General features: G+C 42.7%; 1 pseudogene across 1 annotated transcript; it reads left to right on the forward strand.

The window, feature by feature from the left end:
• Positions 1–10,940: 10,940 nt before the first annotated feature.
• LOC147605726 (ABC transporter G family member 42-like) lies at positions 10,941–19,369 on the forward strand (annotated as a pseudogene). Its single transcript, XR_015265137.1, has 21 exons — positions 10,941–11,871; positions 12,724–12,844; positions 12,964–13,052; positions 13,142–13,226; positions 13,339–13,498; positions 13,565–13,641; positions 13,749–13,802; positions 13,884–13,974; positions 14,074–14,375; positions 14,482–14,763; positions 15,028–15,341; positions 15,476–15,636; positions 15,805–15,902; positions 15,995–16,157; positions 16,252–16,422; positions 16,525–16,670; positions 16,763–17,095; positions 17,269–17,911; positions 18,156–18,327; positions 18,434–18,688; positions 18,777–19,369. The product of XR_015265137.1 is annotated as an ABC transporter G family member 42-like (transcript).
• Positions 19,370–21,286: the final 1,917 nt, after the last annotated feature.

Consider the following 21,286-nt stretch of genomic DNA (forward strand, 5'->3'; position numbering starts at 1 on the left):
CCCAAAGAGGGCCTCTCGGATTAACTTTTGATTAGGAATGGACTAATAGGAAGAGGGCTGGGTGCACATTTTTTACTTCTTTGACCCTAGGGGGCCTAGGCTTTGGTTTGCTAATGGGCCTAATTACTACTGTTGTCCCCCTACCTCTTGGGCCAAAACTTAGAGGTCCCCCCACCTAGAATCGCACAGAGTAAAAACCCTAAAAATTGAAAATTTTCAATTTTTTCTCAAAAGTGTGTTTTCCCTCTCAAACTTCGCCCCAACATACTCTAGGTTTGGAAAGATCATTTTGAACCTCTTTCTTCCTCTTCTAAGCTCTCCATTGCTACAAATACTCCATACCTCTCAAGCTCTCCCTCCTTGTTAAGCTCCCTCAGTCTCAAGCTCCCTCTCCCTCTTTCTTCCTTTTCTAAGCTCTCCATTGCTGCAGAAACTCCATCCCTCTCAAGCTCTCCCTCCTTCTCAAGCTCCCTCCCTCTCAATTTCCCTCCCTCCCTCTCTCTCTCTCTCTCTCTCTCTCAAGCTCCCTCCCTCTCTTTAATCATGATTAATTATTGATTCAAATAATATGTGATGCAACTATCAAGTTAGCATTATATTAAACATGCACAATCTCTTAATATTTAGGAATTATTACACCATTTATATTAATCAAAAGAAGTTTACCTTGAGAATTTGCATGATTGAGGATTCTTGGGCATTGCGGGTGCATAAGGACCGCTTGAGCTTGAAAGCGTTAAGGGCAAGTGAGGACCACTTGATCTTAAAGGCGTTTGCGGGCGGGAGGGCACTGAAGGCACTTGGGTAAAGGCGTTGAGGGTACTTCTCGGGTTAGAGAGGGCGAGAGAGGGCGAGAGAGGGCGAGAGAGGGAACTTGAGGGCTTCGAGGGGGGGAGATAGGATGAGAACTTGCTTTGAGGGTGAGAGAGGGCTTTGAGCGATCTTGTTGAGGGCTCACAAAGTGTGAGCCCTCATCAAAGATTGCTATGAAACGGCTTTAAAGTTGTTTCACACAACCACACAACCACACAACCACACAAGCCACGTGGCCTATGTGGTGGCCACACAAGCCACACCGCGTGGCTTGTGCCGCACGCGGCATAGGCCACAGCCCGCGTGTGGGCATTACACATGGCGTCGCCACACATGGACTACGCAATCCACGTGGGTGTGCCACGTGTAATGCCTGACTGCGAGCAATCCACGTGGGTGTGCCACGTGTAATGCCTGACTGCGAGCATTACACGTGGCGGTGCCCACGTAGACTGTGCAGTCCACATGGCGAGCCATGTGCTCACCATGTGGACTGAATAGTTCACGTGGCATGCCACGTCTAGCCATGTGTGGCACCGATTGGTGACACGCGTGGTTGTGAATTACACGTGCTTCCACCAATGACAAGGTGCCACATGTAATGCACGTGGCACCCATGGGGATTGCGCAGTCTCATCGTGCAGCCTACATGGGCACTACCACGTGGAGTGTGCATTGCACTGTGCACTCCATGTGGCTATGACACGTGGCGTGTACCGTGTGCGTGCTACGCGACCCATGCCATGTAGTGTGGCATAATGCGACGTTGTGCCAGCTTGGCCGCATGGCTTGCATGCCATTTTCCACTCGGTGTGGCCCGGTGGCATGTAGCTTGTGGCATGCAAGGCCACATGGCCTGCATGCCATAGGCCATGTTGGAGGAGGGCCCACAAAAGCCCTCCTCCCAAGTGCCAAGCGCCCCCTCCCATATCCCTACAACCTAGATCTGCTTTGTTCTCCCCTCCCTATCCTCTATCAAGGCTTCATGCCCCACGTCTCTTACAACCCAAGCGCCCCCTCTCCCACCCCTATTCTCTATCAAGGCTTCGCCCCCTATTCTCCATCAGTGTACAGACACCCACTTGTCTTCCATCAACACGCCTTCTTTTTTCTTTCTACATGTCATCGCCACACCATCATTAGAGGAGCTAACCATGGAGTGTATCATCTTTCTAGGATACATGATGCTTGATGAGATGTACTATTAGGACTCAAACAATCTAGATTTGTACCAAGCTAGAGATATTTTAGGGAGTTTATTATGGGAATTAAAGCAAATAATCAAAGCAAAAGAGAATGACCTCGCAATGATAGATATGTTCAAGCTCATAATATCACGCATAATTGCTTACTAGAGGAAATACAAAGTCATCAATGATGAGAATGAGCAACTAATTAGGAATTCTTCCCAATTAAAGCTTGCGTGTCGTAGAGCCTAATGATTGTGTTTCCTAAGTATTGAGCAGAGTAATAATGTTGGAACTACTTCATAATGCCAACTTCTTTGATGTAGTAATAATGTTGGCACTACTTCATAGTACTAGCTTCTTTAATGTATTTGTGGAGTTTTTTATAGCTTAATGATGATTATGTTTTTTATAGCTTAATGATGATTATGTTTTTTGATGTTCATCTTGTAAACCATGATGAAGGAGAGAGAGGAGAGAAAGAGGAGAGAGATGAGGGAGAGAGAGATAGAGGAGTGATGGAGAGAGAAGAGGGGAGAGAATGTAGGGATGCTAATTTTCAGAAATATATATATATATATATAGGATATTTTTTTGAAATTAATTTTTTAAATTAATTTCAAAAATAAAAAATAAAAAATTATAATTAATTAAAAATGTTCAAATTAAAAACGACCAATGTTTTTAGGGTGTTAATCACCATTCAATACTTATGTACTTCCTACCTATTGTGCCATTCTTTCTTGTTCTTGTGTACTTCCTACCTATTGTGCCATTCTTTCTTGTTCTTGTGTACTTCATTTTTGTTCCTCTTTACAATGAGTTGTACAATCACATTTCCATCTTCTAAGAAGAATCTAAGTTTCAACAATGGACGAGTTCTGGTGAGTGTAAAGTTTTTACATGAACAAGTAGCTCCCCACTCATTTTATGGATTGCAAGCCGTAGTAAATATTGGGTCCCAAGAGTTGTATATCCCTCTCAAGGCAACCTCTAATCATGAGGGGGAGGAGTTCTATATACTTAAGGACTCTTTTAGTCAATTACTTGTGGCAATAGTTGATTCTTCATTGAACTCAAACCCACAACCAATAGCCATCTTAGACAACCCGCCCAAAGGTCTTCCAACTCAGAAGAATGTGATAGATTATGCATCCCCTTTTAAGATAACAACAAAACCGATGCATCAGGCTCATCCATTATTGCAAGAGGAGATGGTAAGAGAATTTTGGAATACCTTTGGAGCATGAAGAAGGGAAACACATAAACAAAGATTTTGTTGAATGACAAAGAGGTTATCAAGGCCGTGGAGATTCCTAGACAATATAACGGTGATATTGTATTTGAGTTCCCACTGACCATGGGAACACGCTTAGGAATGGACTCCATAGAGCATAAGTATGATCCCCACTGGTGGTCAAAGCCGCAAACCTCTAACATTGCCTTCCCTAGAGTATGTTAAAGAAGCCATTGCCTAGGTAGTTTGAAGTGTGTTAATGAACTTTTCTTGTGTTTAAAGAACCACAAGGGTATCAAAAACATCATATTTTACTAGAAGCATGCTAAAGGCACCAACCATTGGAGAAGAGTACATCAATGCATCTGGAAAACTCCTTTGCAATTATTGTTTAGTTCTAGTGATGTGCATTGCTACATGCAATTGCTACATCTATTATGTGATGCCCTCCGACGACAAGACGATGAGTAGATTAATGATACACACCGGCTTCCATCAACATAATGTATGTGCAAGCACATCAAAGGCACTAATTGATAGGACAAGGAAAATGGTGTCCAAGGTGCTAGGGGTGGATTGCAATGCTGGGGCAAGGAAGGTACAAATGTGTGTGGCCAAAGAAATCATAATGGTTTCACTAGTGCAAGAAGGTGGTTCCTCACATTTCATTGGAGAACAAGAGTTCATCAACATTGCAGAGGAGAGACACTTTTGGTAGGCTAATCTAGTTGGGCAATTAGGTTTGTGTAAAAGAGTTATTAAAATCTAGATAAGTAAATTGTGATATTTGAACAATTTGATTTTTAGGTTTCAGAGGTCAGTCACTGCTGTGCAGCCCGGCAAGGGCCTTCAAAGGAGAGCTTTAGCTTGGATGCACTTCTGAAGCTAAAGTGACAGTGCACTTATGACTTCTTCCACAAAAGCAGGTTTCCAGGTCAAGGGTCCTCAGGTGAGAAGTGCTATGTTTTCAAGATGTCCACCATTGGACCCACTTCAGGGTTGGATTTGGTGAATCGAATGCGATGGACCGGCTTTGGCGACTTACGACATGCGTGGATATAGTTTGACCACACCCAACGAACATCAGATTGGGTGACCATAGCTTGTCATGTGTATGATCCAAGGTAGCAAATTACCAATGTAGAGTATTTAGGTAGTTAGAGCTAGCTAATTGTACCACCTCTTAAATGACTAGAGTTTTCATGTAGCATGCATGATCTTCTCAACAACGATTGTGACATGTGAAATGAAAGAGGAGGCTATGGAGGCCCAATATCTATTCTGGGAATGCATTAATGAAGTGACGGCCAACCATAGTTGTGAGAGGGCATATTTCTATGGTTTCATGGCAGACGAGGCTCAGGCTAATTGGAATGCAATTCAGCATGTGTTTAATGGTGGAAAAAATAACATCTTGACTGATAGGAGAGGTCTTGCCTATTTCATTGGGAGCATAGCATGGTTTCTCACACAAAAAAGTATGTGTGTGTTACGTCTCAAGGATAGCACAAAGCAATGTGTGAGAAGTGGCACATGGCTCCCACCAGTGAAGCTACATTAGAGGCTCGATTGATATGTCAATGGTGGCATAATGGTCGTGATGGATAGGAATTTGTTAGCAATGGACTCTTGGTTGAGCTAGCGGGAGGTGCGCATAGCACATTGGGGTTCAATCATGACAACGATAGGGAGAAGTAATAATGGTCCAAATATCCCAAGAACAAACCTAGTAGAAAGCAAGCATGGAAGTTGGCTTGCGACGATCCAAAGAAATTCAAAAGATGAAACATATTCTAGTACGTCACTTAGTGAGGATGAAGCAAGTTCTGATTCGTCACTTAGTGCACTTAATAGACCAATCAAGAAACTAGAACCCACCCAAACACCCCAAATTGAAAATCATGATCACATGACATATGCAAAACACCAAAAACAAGATCAAGAGAGCATGCTTAGCATGGTTGAGTGTCTTACAGAATCACCGATTGTAATTGAACCTCATAATGCCAATCCTAAAAGAACAACAAAAATACAAACGCAAGATTTCTCTTTACGATGCATATACTACCGATATGGCAAATGCAATTTTGTAGAGCACAAAGGTAGTCTTTTAAGGCTCTCAAGGCAAGCATATAGGGAGGGGCAACTGAAGGAACACCCATGTATAAGGCACCTACCCCTCTCACTAGTGACAAAGAAAGTGCACGTTACAAGAGACCGTCTACTATGGTAATTGATATTGATGATGAGGCCACGCATTGACCAAAGTACAACACACATGTAAGAGACCGCAAGTATGCTGGGAGGCCACGGAAGATCAATTTCAAGGAACTTGATACGAGAAGTACTCCATAAAGAACAACAAAAGTCACGGAGGGAACTGTCATTGAGCGCAAGGTGAATGAAGCAATGTGGGCAATCCAAAGGACATGTATTGTCAGCAAGGTCACATGCAGCAGAACGCCTCGTGGTAAGAGGTGTGGGCAACACATAGTTAGATCTGCTAAGGGTGTGCTTGCACCTTCCTTTGAAGGCTATCGCAAGCACTCTAATGGTCTCATTAGACAATGGATGTGGTTCTGCCCCCCTGACCACATGCTTCATTGCTATATTATGGACACCAACATAGACCCAAAGCTCAATCCACCACCCAAGATATGGCCAATTGCTATAGGAACCAATCTCACACATGAGGAGGTATATTCATTATGGGAAGGTGAATACAGGTGGAGAGCAAGAATGTAGAAGGTGTTATGCCCACCCCATCGGGTAGCAGTGGTGGGGATTCAAGGTTCTTTACAACTACAACTTCAAAAGATCCCCCATACGGGTTCCACTAGTTGGCATAAAGGCTGGTCGCTTAGGCATGCAAAATGGCATAAGATTCAAGTACCACACGTCGATATCAGAGGAAGCGGCCAAAAAAAAAGGCCACTTTGAAAATGAAAGCTATGGTGGTAGAAGAAGTGCAGCCCAAAAAGCAAAGTACTCATCAACCTCTTCTGCAAATAGTAACCCAAAAGAGTCTGACAAAATTCTTCTTTCAACTCATCAGTTATGGGTTCCTAAAAAAATTATTACAAGAATAGGGATTCTATGAAGGTAATGAAAATGTGTGGGTCCCAAAGAAATCCACAAGATCCCCTCAACTTGCATAAAGGAGGCAACCTCGACAACAAAGGCAACAACCCTCTCATTGTGGGGGAGCATTTTTGAGCGAGCGCTTTTTGGGAATTGGGCGAGCGGATTCTAAAAAGATAGCCCCCTCCATGAAGAGAGAGAGGGGCAAAGCAAGTTGGAGAGAGAAACATGACATAATTATTTGAGAGGGACAGGGCAATAGTGAGCCACAGGGAGTGAACATAGAAAAACATGTCGACAACACATCCTCTACACGGAGGTTATTGGTTCAAACTAAAAATAAAACCAAGCTCATTCATGTACAACTTCCAAATACAGAAATGTGAAACCCCCTTCCATGAAGAGAGAGAGGGATGCAGCAAGTTGGAGAGAGCAACATAACATAATTACTTGAGAGGGAGAGGGTGATAAAATGAGCCAGAGAGGGAGTGAACACATAAAAACATGTCAACATCACATCCTCTACATTGAGGTTATTGGTTCAAACTAAAAATAAAACCAAGTTCATTCACATACACCTTCCAAATACAGAAATGTGAAAACTTTACTACTATGGGCCTCGCTTGTTCTCCATTATAAGCATTGCCTTGAGTGTTACCTTGGTTTGGCAAGATAACCAAATTTGGATTTCCACCCTCATAGGAGCCTTGAGCTACTAATAACTACTTCTCCACGGGCCACCTTTTAATACCATGACGATATCTTAGCATTGACTTATCTAGGGGATATACTTTCTTTTGTGGAACTGAAGGTTTCATAGCTTTCTTGTATTGCAATGGAGCAGTGACAATTATAGGTTTTGGCACAATCAATGATGAGGCTTGGGTCTTCATGAGAGTGGTTGCCTTTGGGGGTGGATGACCTTTGGTGTTGTCATTGATGAGTTTTGGTTATAATATTGGTTGCATTACCTTGATTAGTTAGATTTTATGCGGTTAGTTGGGCTTACGTGGTTAGTCATATATGCATGTTATAACATTGGTTGCATTACCTTGATTAGTTAGATTTTATGCGGTTAGTTTTATTAATATTTTAGTCAATTAATTTATTAATTGATTAGTGTAGTTGATGTAAGTGTTGATTCTTGGGTTGGATAATGGAGGCGAGCTAGTGATGGTTAAGAAGACTTTCAGATGGTCGACTTTGGGGGGATTATTATTTCATTTTGTTGAACGCTCGCCATATATTTCGTTTTGGGTGGCATCCATATCCATTGGTAGTGGATATTTCATTTTGGGTGGCATCCATATCCATTGGTAGTGGATATTTGTTTAGACATAAAATTTCTCTTATGGATTTCATTTGATTTTATTTTAAAGGTTGCTAAGGTTGTAAATAATTATTTAGCTACAAGGGTACTCCAATTTTGAGTAGATAGACATGCATGTAAAGTAAAGACATGCACTTAAAGTAAAGCAAGCTTTTTTTCCTGAGATGGACATGCACTTTAAGTGCATGTAAAGACATGCACTTAAAGTAAAGCAAGCTTTTTTTCCTGAGATGGACATGCATGTAAAGTAAAAGCCCTCCATAAGCTATTTCAAGTAATATGAATTAAAATACACTAAGAGAAAGTGTAGGCTCACTCATGTGTGGTGGGGGTGAATTGGACCCAATATTGTGTATTGAATTTTCTTAATTTATACTTACAAGTGTTATTTTGTGATTTAATATTATTCTACTCTGAAAGCTTGTCTTTGGGCAATCAAAATATTATTATTCTATTTTTCTTAATAATCGCTATTTATTCCATTTTGTGGTAACGGATATTATTTAGACATATGAAAGTTCTTTTATGGACATTTGATTTTATTATAAAACTTACAAAGGCTGTAAAAATTTATTTGGTTAAAAGGATACTCCAATTTTGAGTAAATAGACATACATGTAAAGTAAAGACATGCAAAAGTAAAGTAAAGCAAGCTATTTTTTCTTGATATAGACATGCATGCAGAAAGTAAAGTTGTTTTGAGCCCCACAAGCTATTTCAAGTAATATGCCATTAAATACTCCAAGAGGAAGCATGGGCTCACTCTTGTGTGTGGAGACAAATTGGACCCAATCTTCTGTATTTAATTTTCTTATTGTATACTTGAAAGTGTCATTTTGTAATTTAGTATTATTTGGTATATTGCCTTCCAACATATAGAGCACAAAGTAATCACAATTCAGCAAAACATATGTTCCAAAGCTAAACAATTGAAGAAAAAACCAAGGTTGAAGGTGACACCGAAGGTACATTGCCTTTGTGTTAAAACTCAAAAAAGAGAGAGCTAAAAGTATAGTATTAATGGTAATACTCTTACAAAAGTATCAATTCATAAGGCCCATACTCAAGTACTATTGATACCTCTTTTCCATTTCCAAGGCAAGGTACTCATTGATTTTCTACGCCTAAGGAAAATTCATTTGCAAAATAATAAACAAGAAAATTTCTCCAGTTTTTTACCAAAGTTTATAACCTTATTGTGCAATCTTGTAATAAGCAAGTAACTACCTCAAAAGTCTCAAACCTTTATCACTCTCTTTTACAAAGGTATCACTAAATCTTAACTTCTCTTTTGAAAGAGAAGATAACTATTTTACAAGCTAATAACACTCTCAAGACTTAACCTCTCTCAAGTGCAAATAGCACAAAGAATTCATTTGAATCCACACACCGTTAATTTTACTTATATTATTTGAATTCACACATGTAAATTAACTTATCTTATTTGAATCCACACACACATGAATTAACTTATGTTATTCGCTCCCAATAATTTCTCATTGGCACGATTTGGCACGATTTGGGGCCACTTATCTTGGCGCACGATTTGGACTAGTTATTCGTGTGATGCTCATTGGCACTATAAAAGATATACTTGTGTACTTGTGGCTCATGCTAATTGAGCTTGATTATTCACTTGCTTTAGTTGCTTCATTTTGTTTAATCTCGTGTGCCTCTTTTAACCTTTAATTAGTGACCTTAATCATGTTTAGCACCTTAAGCTTTGATCCACCACATGAAATTTAACACCCCCCCTATATGGTATTGTAATAAGGCGAAAGGAGATGTGTGTGTGTGTGTGTGTGTGTCCACCCCCCCTTTTTATTTTAAGAAGAAAGATATAATTAACAAGTTTTTCGAGCTTTGATCCACCATGAAATTTAACACCCCCTATGCGGTATTGTAATAAGGTGAAAGGAGATGTGTGTGTGTGTGTGTGTGTGTCCACCCCCCCCCCCTTTTTTTTTAAGAAGAAAGATATAATTAATAAGTTTTCCACTAGAAAGGGATGTGTGGGTATGGACGATTGATAGAAATCCATTCTTAGACTGGTTCTACCATGAGTCCTCGCTCTTTTTTTTTCCCTTCAGAGTTCAGTGAGACTTCCTTTGGCCGAGCCATGGAGGCTAGTCGCGGTATGAAAAAAATATCTCTAGTACTCAAGCAATGTGGTGGTGGTGGCATTTGAACCAACTATTGCAAGGGCTTGTTAGACCTTTGCTTTGATCATGTTCTCATGAGGTGGAAGGATACCACTAGAGTGGGGAGTTGGTGGTATTGTGATTATGGCATGCAAATCGTGGTTCTTTTAGCACGATATAATTTTGTAGTCAGCAACTTTTTCAAGCATTTTGTTCTATGTCATTTAATTGTGAACCACATCAAGAAAAGTTCCTTCGCTCTATACCATCTAAAACAGCCTTCTGCAACAATGGACTTGCAGTTCATATATCGAGTTTTCCCTTTCATTCTCAATGGCCTTATTTTTGAAGTTGTGGGTCTTTTTCAAAGAGTGAGAACAACTCCCTAATAGAGAGCACAACTCCATGGTTTCTCATAGATAGGTGAAGAAACTCCATCTCATAGAAGTGCATGTGATTTTTGTATATTTACAAAATTTCAACGTTTTAATGTTCAAGAACACCAATTTTTAAACCTTCAAACTCAAAATTTGAAGGTATTTTCTGGATTTTGAAAATCCGATTACACTATACCCAAAAGAGCCATTCCTCACAAACCTTTGAATAGCTTTGGACAACATTCAAATGACCCTCAAATACCCTGTACATTATACCCAAAAGAGCCATTCCTCACAAACCTTTGAATAGCTTTGGACAACATTCAAATGACCCTCAAATACCCTACATTATACAAAATTCTCTCACCTTTAAATGTTCTCTCTTATGGGTGGAAGCATGTTAACGTGTTACTCTCTTTTTTGTGTGGGGATAAGTGTTAGTTAACATGACTCTTTATAACGATTTTTGGATTCAAAGATGACCCACAATGCAAAATTTTCTATCATGCTATACATGATTGGAAAGCTTTTGAAGAAGGGAATCTTTATGTAAAATCTTGGAATAAATCTAATTTTATTTAGACTACTAAAAATCAGTACTAAAAACCTTATAAAAAAAAGTGTAGCAGCCACCACCTTTAAATTTCCAACCGTCACCCAAAGTGGTGCTGTTGGTGTTGGCTGCGGCTGCTGTCGCAATGTCGGGAGAGGAAATAGAAGCGTACAGTGTACAGCTGATGAATTGATGAAGCCCACCCACACGCCCAGACGTGAGGGTGGGCGACTCGATTTGACGAGAATTCATGTCTACTTTCACAGCCCTTTTTCATCATCTCTGTGATGAACGAACCTCACCCTACCCTCGTGAGTGTCTGCAGAAAGCTCCGGATTGACACTCTCTCTCTCTCTCTCTCTCTCTCTCTCTCTCTCTCTCACACACACACACACACCACCACCACCACCACCACCACTAATCTGCAGACAGACCCACTCTCTGTGCAGAATTCAGGCACCGCTGAAACCCTAATTTAAGACTCTCTCTCTCTCTCTCTCTCTCTCTCTCTCTCTCTCTCTGTGTGTGTGTGTGTGTGTGTGTGTGTGTGCGCGCGCGCGCAGAAGCCTTGTGAGAACACTCTGTATAAACGCTAATTTGCACACAATTCACCTAATTTACGCACTCACAACTCTCTGTCTGTGCGCTCTCGCGCGCGCTTTATGTCTGCTGCAAGCAGAAAATAGTTGACCTGGATTTGTGCATATCGAGCACTCTTTCTGTCCCTGTTGTTTTCTAGCAGCCCGCAGCCATGGCGCAGGCAGTAGAGCTAGAGAACATCGACATATGGGGGTCGGAGCTCAGAAACACTCTGACCAGAAGCATAAGCAGGACGGCCGGAAACCCTAGCATCACAAATTGGTCCTCGAGGGGACCGGACAACGAGTTCACACGCTCCCTACAGTCCAGGAGGGAGCAGGAGGATGATGATGAGGAGGCCCTCAAATGGGCGGCCTTAGAGAAGCTGCCCACGTACGACAGGCTCCGGACATCCATTCTGAAGGACCTTGAGGATGGGCGGGTGGTCACACAAGCCATTGATGTGAGGCACCTGGGCGTTGTGGAGAAGCAGAGGCTTGTGGAGAAGCTCCTCAAGGTCACTGAAGAAGACAATGAAAAGTTTCTCATCAAGCTCAGAGACCGCATTGACAAGTAATTGATTTCGTCTGAATCCCAGTAGTTCCACCACAGATGTGTAACGGCCCTTACCGTGTCTGTTATCCCTGACACACGAATTTAAACATGCTTATGGTTGTCTATTATCTACCCACAACCCTCCTAAATCTCTCACACATAGCCTAATCTCCTCTCTTGATCATGGTGTACCCAAAGCCCTGTAGATCCTTAACACACAGTATAATCTGCTCTTCATCTCTTCTTATGGTGTCTATAATTCCCTTTTAATCCCTAATACGTAGTATAATCTTTTTTTTTATGGTGTCTATAATCTACCCCAAACCCTCTAAATCCCCATCACATAGTATAATCGCTTCTCATGGTGTCTAAAATCCACCCAAAGCCCTTCTAAATCCTGAACACCTGATGATGTCTCCTTTTAATCTTTTCGTTTGATGTCTAATTCTTACCCAAAACCCTTCTGGTCCTGCAAGACATTATATAATCTCCTTTTAATATCTTCTTATGGGACACAAAACCCTTGTAACTCCCCAGTACATAGAGTAAGGAATGAGTCCCTGCTATCACCAACACCACCTGCTCCCCACTATAACCATCACCAACACCACCTCCACCCCATCTTTGGTTTTGGCCAGTCAATTACAACTCACGTACAATCTTCTCTTAACCATGGTTACGTATCTACAAACTACCCAAAACCCCTCTAAATCCCCAACGCATAGTGGAATCTCCCCTTATTGTGTCTCATCTACTCAAAACCCCTCTAAATTCTGAACACGTAGTAAAATCTCCTCTTAATCTCTTCTTAACAACCACCACCAGCATTCCCGCCCCATCCAATTGATTGTATGTGCTTCTTGTGAACAGAGTGGGGATCCAACTGTCTACTGTGGAAGTGCGCTTCGAGAACTTTACAATAGATGCCAATTGTCATGTTGGAGGGAGGGCTTTGCCCACACTCTGGAATGTTTTCAGAAACTTTTTTGAGGTGATATCGTGGGGTGGATCTTAAATTATATGCATTGGTAGTTTTGTAAACACCCCCATTGAACAGCATTGTGCAACAAAACCCATAGACATTGAGGTTGGTTTTGTGTTCTTTACCAGGGACTTCTTGATATACTGCATTTATCTGCAGCAAAGAGAACCAGTATCACCATCTTAAAAGACATCAATGGAGTTATCAAGCCTAGCAGGTCTGTGCTCCTTAAAGCACATGCTTCTCCTTAAGAAAGCGTCGGCTAGTGAATACTTATACATGAATAGCTGATCTCTGCCTCTACAGGTTGACGCTCCTTCTGGGTCCTCCTGGATCAGGAAAGACAAGCCTTCTCTTGGCCTTGGCTGGAAAATTGGACCCCTCCCTCAAGGTAACTCATTTTAGCTCCTCCTAACCTGTTCCCCTTGCCCTCATCTTGTTTGATCTCTCTGCAAATGTATGCATACCTACATTTACAGTTGTGTTTTTTGAATGCTACACAGACAAGGGGAAGCATTAAATATAATGGGCATGCCCTACATGAGTTTGTTCCTCAAAAAACATCTGCATACATAAGCCAGCATGACTTGCACATAGGAGAATTAACAGTGAGGGAGACCTTGGATTTCTCTGCTCGATGTCAAGGAGTCGGCACAAGATATGGTGAGCTTTCAATGATGGCACAGAAAAGCATTGATGCCCCTCAATAATTATATGCTTTCTCTGCAGAGATAATGACAGAGCTTGCAAGGAGGGAGAAGCAAGCGGGTATTATCCCGGATGTGGAAATCGATGCATTTATGAAGGTGCACTATTCAGAAATTGTGTTCTGGTCGAGTCCCATAAGGAAAGCATATAAGTGATAACATCTACTCTGTTGGTCCATTTAACATCAAAGTCATGTTTTGGACAGGCAAGCTCTTTGGAAGGGATAAAGGGTAGCCTTCAGACAGACTATATTTTGAAGGTGAGGTTTTCATACAGCAGATACGTGTAATCTACTTAGCAATCAATCTATCCGTGCCTTCAATCATGTACGTTCATGCAGATCCTTGGTTTGGATGTGTGTGCTGATACCATGGTTGGGGACCCCATGCGAAGAGGGATCTCAGGTGGACAAAAGAAGAGAGTCACCACAGGTACCGTAATTTTGTTAAAAAGCAGGTTCTGATGAAGAAGATGCCTGCACAGGTGACCAGATTTTTCACACTGTGTTGTGCATGGCTTATTCTTGTCAGGAGAGATGATAGTAGGGCCAACCAAGACACTCTTCATGGATGAGATCTCCACTGGCCTTGACAGCTCCACCACTTTCCAGGTGGTGAAGTGCCTCCAGCAGTTTGTGCATGTCTTGGAAGGGACCATCTTGATGTCTCTTCTGCAGCCTCCGCCGGAGACCTTTGAGTTATTTGATGATGTGCTCCTCCTTGCTGAAGGGCAGATAGTCTATATCGGGCCAAGAGAGCACGTGTTGGAGTTCTTTGAGTCTTGTGGCTTTAGATGTCCTGAGAGAAAGGGTGCTGCAGATTTCTTGCAGGAGGTTAGTCTTGTGCTGCAGCTCTGCTATGTGTTGCTATGCCACGAATCCTCATGGCGACCTTGCCTCTGCAAGCTGATACAATGTTGCTGGTGGGCATTGTTCACAGGTCATTTCACGCAAAGACCAAGAGCAGTATTGGTTCGACACAATGAAGCCCTATCGCTATGTTCCTGTCAAGGAGTTCGTAGACAGATTTAAGCACTTTCATGTCGGTCTCCAGCTAGCTAATGAGATGGCTCATCCTTACCCCAGGGAAAAGAACCACGGGGCGGCATTAAGCTTCAGCAAATCCTCAGTCGGCAAGGCGGCGCTTTTCAAAGCATGCTTTGCTCGCGAATGCCTTCTGATGAAACGTAACTCGTTTATTTACATCTTCAAAGGGGTGCAGGTACAAACACCCATATAAGCAGACAAAAATACACGAACAAAAGCCAATCTCTCTCTCTCTCTCTCTCTCTCTCTCTCTCTCTCTCTCTCTCTCTCTCTCTCTCTGTGTCTGTCTCTGTCTCTGTCTCTGTCTCTGTGTGTGTATGTGTATGTGTCTCTCACACACACACACACACACACAACCACAGAGCTGCGCTCATGCACACACATGGTTCTGAATTACAAGTTTTTCGTAGTTCTAACGTCCTCATGGCTTAATTTACAGCTAGTCATTGTGGCTTTCATTGCAATGACTGTATTTTTACGGACCACGCTCAAAGCAGAGCTATCGGATGGCGCTTACTATCTCGGTGCACTGTTTTTCTCTTTGAACATCATCATGTTCAATGGTTTCGCTGAGATGTCCATGACAATCTTTAGACTTCCGGTTTTCTTCAAACAACGGGACCTTCTCTTTTATCCTGCATGGGCGTACACACTCCCAACCTTTCTATTGAGGATACCGCAGTCTGTGGTAGAATCAGGACTTTGGGTCTCACTCACTTACTATGTTATTGGGTTTTCCCCAGAACCGAGCAGGTATGCTCTAAGCCCATTGCATTACGCTCACTGTTTCTTGCAGCTGCATCCCTGTTTTTCACCTCCAACCAAGTCGTCATGTGAGGTTCTGGAGAAGCTAGCTCATCACAATTGGCATTGGGTGTGTGATCCAGGTTTTTCCGGCAATACCTTCTACTCTTTCTAATGCATCAGATGTCCTCATCTCTCTTTCGACTGATCGGGGGTTTCTGTCGGTCAATGCTCCTGGCCAACAATGGGGGCTCCTTTATGCTGCTAATCATATTTATTCTTGGAGGGTTTATCATCCCAAGAAGTATGCACGGTTCCAATCTTTATAGCATGTGCATTTTGTTGGTTCAGGAATCTTGAATAATCTCTCTTACATGATGAGAGCCTGGATGCACTTGAGCTGTATTTTGCTCCTTCATCCTTCTGGATATCATTGGGAACTGCAGCTGATAACTGAGTTTCTGTATTTCAGCAACAATTCCCATGTGGTGGATATGGGGTTATTGGTCGTCACCTCTTGCATATGGGCTCACGGCAACTAGCGTGAACGAATTTCTTGCTCCTCGATGGGTGATGACCTCCTATGTCCACATTTCGGATGATGGAAAACCATCAACCTGTGATGTCTAAACGAATTCTACCTGTTCTTTCTTGCCTTGCAGAACACATTTGTGAGTGGAACCAACATCACCACTGGTGTTTCGGTACTCCAAGCCCGTGGAATTCTCACCGAATCTTACTGGTACTGGATTACCATTGGTGCCTTGGTTGGTTATATCGTCCTATTTAACCTCCTGTTTACACTGGTCTTGTCCTACTTCCGCCGTAAGTATAATCATTATCAGTACTGTCGCACTAGTTCACCTTCCGCCGTAAGGCATGACGTGTTGTGCCAATGCATTCTCATCTATCTGTGCAGCGATTGGGAAGCCTCAGGCAATAATTTCTGAGGAAGCATTTGCTGAGATGATGGAGGCCGCTGATGATGGCCGAGGCAAAGTCAATATTCGGATGGAATCCTCAACAAAACGCTCTGAAGAGAATGCCCTGCCGCCATTGTCTTTGTCTTCTTCCGTTGGAAAGAATGCTCGTAAGCTGAAGAGTTTTGGCCACACATTAATGTACTGCATCTTGCATGGGAACCGGTCGGTTATATGTGTAGAGCTTTTCTGAATGTGGGCACCCTTCGCAGACGAAGTACAGATGCATCGCATGACAAGCAGCAGCTCACTTCACCGCCGTGAGAATGCTGCAATAACTAGACAAGGGATGTCTCTTTCTTTTCAACCTTTGTCTATCTCATTCGAGGATGTGAAGTACTCTGTCGACATGCCCGTGGTATGACAGACACATGCATACTTTATAGCTTGGTTACTTAATACTTTATATGAATTGGGGTAGCTGTCAGCCAATATTTCAATGGTTTGCAGGAAATGATCGCGCAAGGAGTCACAGACCATAGGCTGCAGCTGCTTCGGGGGGTGACAGGAGCTTTCAGGCCTGGCGTGCTCACTGCTCTGATGGGTGTTAGTGGAGCAGGCAAGACCACTCTCATGGATGTTCTTGCGGGCAGAAAAACCAGTGGGTATATTGAGGGTGATGTTCGCATATCCGGTTATCCCAAAAAGCAAGAAACATTCGCTAGGATCTCCGGCTATTGTGAACAAACAGACATCCACTCTCCACAGGTTACTGTTCGTGAATCTCTTATATATTCTGCCTGGCTCCGTCTGCCAGCCGATATCGATCATGGCACAAGGATGGTATGATATTTACACTCGAATTTGTCTCCTTTACATTGTGAGAGGACTTGCAGTTTAGATGAGGAGGAGATGATGCGCACTTGCTTTTCTAGCATGGTAGATGTCGGGAGGACCCTGCTTTTCTAGCATGAGAGGTGAGGAGGAGTTGACGTGTGGTTGGTTGCGGGCTGCAGCGATTTGTGGATGAAGTCTTGGACCTTGTCGAGCTGAACAACTTGAGCTGCAGTGCGTTAGTAGGGCTCCCTGGTGTAAGTGGCCTTTCAACAGAGCAACGGAAGCGTCTTACGATCGCTGTGGAGCTTGTAGCAAACCCTTCAATTATTTTCATGGATGAGCCCACATCAGGATTGGATGCCAGAGCAGCAGCTATTGTGATGCGTGCTGTAAGGAACACTGTGGACACAGGGCGGACAGTCGTTTGTACAATCCATCAACCAAGCATTGACATATTTGAAGCATTTGATGAGGTGGTATCGAATCACTTCTTCTTCTTCTTCTTTTTGCATACTTCAGTCGTCCTGTTACCGAGTTTTGAACATCCCATTGTAGCTTCCTTTTAATAACAGAGAGGAGATTTGAGTGTAGGCACAATAAGGAAATGGTGGAGGAGCTCAGATTGCCAGCTCCGGCCGGAACCAGGGATTTGCATTTCCCGACACAGTATTGCCAACCTTTGTGGGTGCAGTTCAAATCCCTCTTGTGGAAGCAGCACTTGACATACTGGCGCAGTCCTGGATACAACTTGGTTCGATTCTTGTTCACTTTCATAGCAGCTCTTATGTTCGGTACAATCTTTTGGCAGCTGGGCACCAAAATGTGAGCGTTCTTTTTTTTTGGAATAGCTCATCGAAATCTCGATTTCTTGTTGCAGTAGTTTACGATTACTTGAGTATATACATGAATGTGTATATTTACACAGCATGTGCTGCACGCGCGCATGAGAAAAAAACACAGAGTTCCCTAGCTTTATCTGATTACTACAGGAAAAACACACAGCTCGGACCTTGAATCTCCGCCCTATCTTTATCTCATAACTTGATTGTTTTCATGGAGTGAACAGTGAGCAACAACAAGATTTAATAACTGTCATGGGAGCCATGTATGGAGCTACACTGTTTCTGGGTATAAACAACTGCTCTACAGTGCAACCGATAGTCTCAGTTGAGCGTACTGTATTCTATCGGGAGCGGGCCGCCGGAATGTATTCTGCTATGCCATATGCCTTAGCTCAGGTGAGGATATATATACTTCTGTATGTATGTATTCCTGTTGATTTAAGAGGGCAGAGAGAGGAGGGCACTCAAACCCTTACTAAGACATTTCTGTGGGGCTTCTCAGGTCGTCATTGAATTGCCCTACGTGTTCACCCAGACGATCATTTACGGTTTTATCGTGTACGCTATGATCGGGTTTGAATGGGTGCTTCGCAAATGCCTATGGTTTCTTTTCACCATGTTCTGCACATTTTTATATTTCACATACTATGGAATGATGGCTGTCTCCATTACTCCCAACCATCAAGTAGCAGCAATTGTGGCATCGGCTTTCTATGCCGTCTTCAACCTCTTCTCAGGCTTCCTAATGCCAAGGCCGGTAAGCCTGTGCAAGTGTGTGTGCCCGCCCCCCCTTTAAATGTATGGCTGAGCTCCATCTAAGGTTTTCTCATGTTTGGGTTTGGCAGAAACTGCCAAGATGGTGGTCCTGGTACTACTGGTTGTGCCCAACCGCTTGGACAGTCAATGGTCTTATCACCTCTCAGTATGGTGACAAGACAACCACACCTATCCGAGTTTATTTGGCAAGCGGAGGTGTCGGGAGCCAGAACATCAGTGACTATTTGAGCACAACATTTGGATTTCACAGGGATTTTCTTGGGGAGGTGGCAGCCGTACTCATCATATTCCCTCTTTTCTTTGCCTTGGTCTTCATGGTCTGTGTGAGGGCCTTAAACTTCCAGCGCAGATAGAAACACATCCAAGACTCTTCATGATTCACTACTCAAGAGAGAAACCGAGCAAGTAGAAGTGAATAGATCCAGATTGCTGCATGCATGAATCTGTAACTCTTGTATAGATGTCAGCCAATTGCACATCAAATGCATACATTATAGCAGCAAAGATGTGTTCAATCATGATACCCCCATGTACCCATAGAGGAGGAGGTATGTGGTACAATGATGCAGAGCCATTGGCTTGCCACATGGATGATGATCATCTGGAAGAAGAGTGGTAAACAGCTAATCATGTTGGGGGCATGACAAACTGCTCCACTGAATCCTTCTCTTTGCTGATGGTTTTCTTGTTTTTTTTGGGAGAAAGATATTTATTATATTAACACTGGAAAACTTTACAAAAGGTACAAAAAAAAAACACCATGGGCCAAATGCTAAGAACCAGAGATTATTTTTACATTGCAATTTAGTAGCTTGCATAACATATCCCATCTATCATCTTCCCACAAAAATGAACATTGGCTCCAAGACGACACATATCGTTGGAAAGCGCTTGATGAAGACTAGATTCTGAATCTACATTCTCTAACAACTTTGGAATTGGTATACTCAAGATACACCAAAAGGTAGATTGAAAAGAAAATTCCCAAAGTAGTGGGATTTTCCCAAACTCCCTAATATGGTCTTCGTTAGATTTTGAGTATCTAGAACTAGTTCTTTCTTTCCTTAAGAAAGATCCAATAAGTAGAAATTAAAGCATCTGTTTGCAAGCCGACTACAGCCCTCTAAGGAGGATAAATGGACAAAGTAGGAAAAACAGGAAGGTGGATGTGACACTCTCACCATTTGGCCGCCCATTTGGTCCATCTCCATTTCTGATGCCACTTCTATGGGACTGCCATTCGCCAAATTTGTGCCATGTTCACATGAGACCAGGCTGGTGTCTCATGTAAAAGGGCCAGTTACTTTGTGTCACATGGACGGGGAGCCAGTCTCGTGCCACCCGTGTGTGACCAGGATCGTGTCATATGGACGGGAGCATGTATCGTGCCACCCGTGTATGGCCAGGACGATATCTTGTCCGTGGGAAGGTCACTCCATGAAAGGACCCGTGGTTGTATCACGTCTTGCCTATGAGACTATCACTCCATAGGAAGGCCAGGGCTTTCACATCTTGTTGCACTAGATTCAAGCCAGACCAGAATGTTTTGTACAAGTTTCATGAAACGGAGAATTCTTCCATTACATGTGCACGTGCATCCATCTTCGTATGTTGGACTTATCTTCGCGTGACTTGTTTTCGTGTGACTACCTGCTGCTATGTCGTGCCAGTGCACTGGACGGTGCTGATGCATTGGTGATAATGTGAACATTATCCTTTTTAACCCATTTTCAAATGTTGTATTTATAACTTATGTTAACCTTTATATTTATAAGGTTATGTGTTCACATTCATTAGACCATTGGCAATGGGCAATAATAAGTGTGGGTGCCCAAAGTTCATTTGAAGAAAGTCTTGTGTAAACAAAACTTTCCGTGAAGATTAAACACACGCAAGGAGGCTAGAGCAAGGCATGGAGGAGAGGTGAAAGCGACCTTCGCTAGAGCGCTCTCTCTCTCTCTCCCGAGACTAGCACGCGTAGAAAAAAAAAAGGCGACAACCATCTCTCAGCCCTTACAGCACGAATCTTCTCCGTACATCGTACCTGCTCTGTACAGCCTGTACCCGTGCAACATGGTTATTGCTTTGTACAGCAAGTACCTGCCCGAACTAGTCAGTACCTGATTCGTGCAAAAGATGGGATTGAAGCTGGGAGTGTTTCTCTATGAGAACTGGCTATCCTGTCACTGTCGTTGAGCACTTTGCTAGGTGTTAGTACCTGAGAGCATGTTCGTGCATGGTCCTTGAACACCAATTTTGTGCAAGTGTTCAACCCAGGAAAGGTGAGGATTACTCGAGATTGGTCTTCATCAATGGAATTCTCCATCGACACATTCAATGTTTTGGTATTTGTATTCACTCCATGTTCCAGAGAATCTGGCTCAAGCCCTTGAAACTTGTAATCATCAAATAATCCAAGAAATACATTCTGTATTGAGAGGGGGGTCGGCTCTATTCGGCCCCAATGGTGGTGTCAAGTTGTGTATTGTCATTTTCAGATTTGTGGTTGCTTATGTTGTTCCATTAATATCAAAGTTAAGTGATCTAAGGTTGTGCAATTGTTTTCTGATTGTAGTTG

Source organism: Cibotium barometz, chromosome 59 (genome assembly GCF_041138505.1).
Source record: "Cibotium barometz isolate CiBa-2024 chromosome 59, ASM4113850v1, whole genome shotgun sequence".
NCBI classification, from domain to species: domain Eukaryota; kingdom Viridiplantae; phylum Streptophyta; class Polypodiopsida; order Cyatheales; family Cibotiaceae; genus Cibotium; species Cibotium barometz.